A 5,878-nucleotide genomic window follows, 5' to 3' on the forward strand; every position below is an offset into this window, starting at 1 on the left:
ACAGAACAGCCGTCCGTCGCTGTTCTGTTACTCAATGGCGCACTTGTCAGGGAGGCATGTCCTACCCCTTTCCCGGCCAATTCCCTGCTCCTCCCCTCCTCATCTTCGGAAGTTAGCAGCGCTAGCGCGCTGAATAGGTTTGGAAGATGTGCGGTTCGGGCTGCCATGGGCCCCCAGGGAGCCTCGGGCCCCGGGCGGCCGCCCGAATCGCCCATATGATAATCCGCCACTGGCGGCACCCCTATATATGATCGCATTTACCCAAGCAGATATTTTGTCATAGGATAAAAGTGGAGGTACGTAGGATTAACTTAAATAAATCAAAGGGAAATATTTGAGTGTCTATTTGGTTTTCTCCTAAACCACCTTGACTTTGAAGTTTTCCGACAGTGGACGAGTACGACAGGTTCGGATTAGATGTACAAATTTGCCACAGCAGAAACAAAGATCCAGCCTTCGTTTTTTGATTCCCTGGAGACTGGGCAGGGCCAACCGGCATTGGTTATTATGTAGAATTATGGTCCATTTACACCGGCCTTATTTCTAGGGAGAATGTCAATAGGATTAAAAGGATGATGCTACTTCAGACACTTATATTCAAATTTGTATTTATATATATATATTATTTTTTTTATGGTAGGCAGTTGAATATTTGGTCAATAGAGTTCATTCAATGTATCCTCTCCCCAAAGGAGAGAAGAAACTAGCTGCTGTCCCAGTGCTCAGAGAGAGGGAGAAGTCACCGGCCATGGCACAGACGCTTATTTAGCTTCCCAAGTAAAGTTGCTGGAAGCAGAATAACAAATAGATGTGCCCTGATGTAAGACGGGCTGAAGATGGGGAGACGAGGGAAGAGGGAATCCAGATAGCCAGCCCAGTGACATAGTAGAGGTCCAGGCTGGCTGACGACTAGCTAAAATTGCAAAATAAATTTATATTGAAATTTATACTTTAAGAATATCACGCATATGCCCTTGTTGAGATTTCATGCAGAACTTTCTATAAGTACCTCATAAAAAAAAATATATTTTACAAATCATTGATAACATTATTGTAAGATTCATTGTAGGAACGTCTCTATTAAGAATCTTCAAGTATTGACGAAGATGAAGATATATCGTTATGGTGAATCTTTTCCCCTCTGGTCAGGTCAACAGATGGGTCAAAATAGGCAACGACACAGGAAAAATAGAAAGTTTTTGTTATTTGTTACAAAAATAAATGCACATATACATTAAATATAAACTGTTACGGGTTAGGACCTGTTCACACCAGTTTTTTAGCCCATATTTAGAGTATAACCTTGGAAAAGCTCCTGACGTATACGTTATACGTAGGCTGTGACAGATGCGTAATAGTGGCATCCGTCACCCTTAGACTATTATGAGATCCAATTAAGGTATACATCATAAATATGTATGACCTTTTCATGACGTATAGGTTGAACGGATGTCATACTAGCCTATGCATGATGGATGTTATGGTTAGGCATCCATTACAGGCATAGGCTATTATGGCATTCGATTAACGCATACATTATGAAAAGCTATTAAAAAGTTTAATGGATGACTGTGATTTATGCTATGTGATGGCATACATTCCTCATAGGCTCCCATGTAAAAAAACAAAAACTATACCGCACAGTATACGTTTTTTTGCGGGTTCCTGTTGTATGGAATAGCATAGACTATTACGCTATTTCATTGCTAAAAAAGTATACTGACATATACCAGCCTGATAGAGGCTAAAACCACAGCCTTTTGTCCCCAGTCGGGTTATGGACTCATTTAGCATGTACGTTGAGAATCTTCCTGGCGTACACGCTAAATGTGGGGTCAAAAGTGATGTGAACCGGGGCTTATATAAACCAATTTCTCAATTCTCCAACTATTTTATCATACCTTGTCAGGGCACACAAAGACTAAGGCCTCACATACTTGGCAGACCTGTGGGCTCGGAGCCTAGAAGACAGCACTCAGACTCCCTACAGTTCTGTACTATTGAGCAGTAGGCACTATATGTCCCGCCATATGGTGTCTCCATACTACACTGTATTATAGAGTTATACTCCTCTAGAAACATTGCTTTTAGGCAGTATATCACTGAAAAATGGCATCTGATGGAACATGGTGTAATTTCTGAGAGAATAACCTACATATGAAGTTTGAGGCATAAGGAGGTACAGAATGGGTTCATAGACTTTTAAGGGTGACAAACTTCCATGGAACCATAATATGGCCATGTGCATGAAGTCTTAAGGTGATGTATTATTATTATTATTATTATTATTATTATTACTAATATTGTTATTATTATTACTACTAATATTATTATTATTATTATTATTATTATTATTACTATTATTATTACTATTATTATTATTTTTATTATTATTATTACTATTATTACTAATATTGTTGTTATTATTATTATTATTATTACTATTATTACTAATATTATTATTATTATTATTATTATCACACCATTAGTAGTAGTGAAAATACTAGTAATATTCGTAAAAAAGTTTTTGAAAAGAAAATTAGTTTGAAAAACATTTTGAGGATACATTTGCTTTAATTAAAAAATGTGTATTTACAAATACAAGGATGATATTCCATAATTGTGTTCCTAGTATTACAAACTACTTGTATCTTTAAGCATTTAAAGGGGTTGGCCAGTTTACTATAAAATGGTTTTAAATTGTGTCCGAAGGAAAAATAACATATTTACTAATATAAAGTATTCAGCTCTTTTGCCTTCTTCTCCGGTTCCAACAGGCCACGCCCCCTAGTGAAAACTCTGCTGTCCCCCGCCGTCACTCTGTCCCCGTCCTTGGTAGCATGCACAATGGAGAGGCAGAAGAGTCAGCTCGTTAATGCCGGAAATTCCGGACCCTCTTCTGCGCTTGCGTTGGTTTCTGACTTGTTCAGGAACGGAGCAAGTGCACTGGACACTGCTCAGGCGGCATCTGGGCATCTCCTTAGTTTATGTTCGTTATGCTGTAGTCCATTGGTTCCCAACCGGGGTACCGCGGCACCCTGGGCTGCCGTGAGAACCCTCCAGGGGTGCCGCAAAACGCCTCTGAACAACTGTGGCCGTTCTTTCTCTCCTGCGTACAGCGCGAAGCGGATGTGAGGAGGAGATTTTTTGCAGCCAACTTGTATATAACACTTATAGATAGCACCCCACCATCCCCCTTTCCTATACATTGCACCATCGTAGCTCCCTGAAGGAGCGGAATCCCCTTGTGGCCGGGGATTCTGATCCTGGACGGAGCGCTTGATGTCTCTGTCCATATATGGTGGAATACCTGTTCACAGCGTTGCCAGCATGGTGGCCGGGGATTCATATCCATGAGAAGCCCCTGACGCTGCTATTCATAAATGAGTCGGCAACGCGGTGGACAGGAATTCCGATTCAGGGGTTGCCCCTGATGTCACTGTCCATATATGGACAGAGACATCAAACGCTCTATCCAGGAGGATTTGCTCCTTCAGGTAGCTACAGTGGCGCTATGTATAGAAAGGAAGGGATGGGGGCGCTATCTACAAGGGGGCTGTGTGACACTACCTACAAGGTGGTATGTGGCAATACCTACAAGGGGGCTGTGTGACACTACCTACAATGGGGCTGTGTGGCACTACCTACAGGGTGCTGTGTGACGCTATCTACAGGGGGCATCTGTGAGTGGGGGGCTGATGTCATTTTACTGTAAGTGGGTGCTGATGGTCTTCAAGTGTTTTCCATCACTGAACTCCAATTGAAATTAATAGGAGGCATACAAAACCTGTGGCGCTCGTTTAGAGTGATTTTTTTTGCCTGCGTCTTATGCATTTGCTTCAATGGCTTAAAAAACACAGGCAAAAACAATGTCAAATAACCTGAAAATTCCTGAAGGAATTTCGAAGCAGATTTTTTCTGCCTTACAAAAAGCGCTGTGCGAAGATACCTTAAGAGTGGAGAGCTTGTTTTTAGCCATTTTCTGTCTTTCTCTAAAAAATGTTTTGGTAGAGGTGCCCTGAGGATATTTTTTTTTTTTCATGGGATGCCTCGAGTCCGAAAAGGTTGGGAAACTCTGCTGTAGTCTGAGATTTTTTAATAAAGATTGTCCATAATAGATCTTTAAATGGTATTTAGGTGAGAGGAAATATGTATATAAATTGAACTGTCAGGTAATTTTTTTTTACAGTATGTATATATATATATATATATATATATATATCGCGTGTACAGTATTCATATATCGCATATAAATAGATATATGTGCAATATATACATACTTCTCATAAGATGACAAGCAGAGAAGGATGTGCTGTGCTGGGAATATTGCATGCTGGGATTTTTACTTTAATTTTTAACATGTCCCGCCCACACCAGCCTGCGGAGAGAGTGCTGCTCCTGGAGCATGGCAAGGCGGGGCGGCTACATAAATCATATATTATTTTCTTTATTTGCCCTCATAGCAATTCATTAGGGCTTTCTTTATTGTCTGGGGCACTTTTGAAATTGTATGCTGATAGTGGCCAACCCCTTTAAACAAAAAAGTTTTGTAAGAGCTTTTCTGATCTCCGCGCTCCTTAAACTGTAGATTATAGGATTAAACAAGGGAGTGACCACAGTGTTTAAGAAAGATAAAGCCTTATTAAGATCTGAATAGTACCCCCTTGGAGACATATAGAGGATAATCAAAGTTCCATAATATATTGAAACTACAGTCAGATGGGCGCTACAGGTGGAGAAAGCTTTCTGCTTCCCCGTAGAGGAGGAAATCCGAAGTATAGATCTCAAAATGCAGATATAACTCACAATAATGAAGAAAAACTGAAAAAGTCCCAACACAATGGTCACAATGAAAACTTCGATCCTCACAAGTGTTGGGTCTGAGCAGGAGAGCTCAAGGACGGGAGCAAGGTCACAGAAAAAATGGTTTATGATGTTCGAATGACAGAAGTTCAGCTGTAGCACACTGATATGGATTATTAAAGAAAATAAAAATCCTGTTGCCCAAGACCAAAGAGCCAAATAGTACGGGAGTGGGAAGTTCATAATGGATGTGTAGTGTAGAGGGTTACAGATGGCTAAGTACCGATCGTAGGACATGATGGTGAGAAGACTACATTCAATCAACGCAGAGGCCCCAAAGAAAAATAACTGTATGATACAACCTCGGAAAGATATACGGCTTCCATCGTCTAATATTATATACATAGAATTCGGGCCAACATTTGTGCTGATTAACACGTCACATAAAGAAAGTTGGCCAAGGAAAAAATTCATGGGAGATCGGAGAGAGTGGCTGGTAGACACCAATAGGAATATCAATATGTTTCCAATAACCGTAGCCAGATAAACCACAAAGACCAACAATAGAATAAAAATACTGTAATGGTGAAGACTTTGAAAGCCCACCAGGAAGAAATCAGTGACCTGGGATTTATTGCCCATTCTCAAAGAGTATTCAATTCTAAAAATTAAAAACAAATTGTGTAGATTAATCTTCATCGAAAAAGTTGTGAAAAAATTTACCATTAAATTTGGATTTATCTGCTACTCCGTGGTTTATCGGTTATTTGGAATAAAATTATTCTGTAAAATCTTAACAACCCTTCCATATGGAGAGAGGCGGCAGTCTGTTCTAGTACAAACGATGTGAGACAAACAGAAGATTACAATAAACTGTATATATACAATCCTACAAAGACACTAAGGATCAGAGGTCCACAGAGATCGGTAATTTGTAGACTGTAAACTAGACCTTCAGGGATTCATTTATTCCTTTATTCTATTGATCAAAGTAATAATGAGGAATTTTCCATTTTATATTCATTATTTTTTAAGATGGTTTAATGAGGCAAATATTTAGACATTGATCTCCTGG

The sequence above is a fragment of the Rhinoderma darwinii genome, chromosome 3 (assembly GCF_050947455.1).
Source record: "Rhinoderma darwinii isolate aRhiDar2 chromosome 3, aRhiDar2.hap1, whole genome shotgun sequence".
NCBI classification, from domain to species: Eukaryota; Metazoa; Chordata; class Amphibia; order Anura; family Rhinodermatidae; genus Rhinoderma; species Rhinoderma darwinii.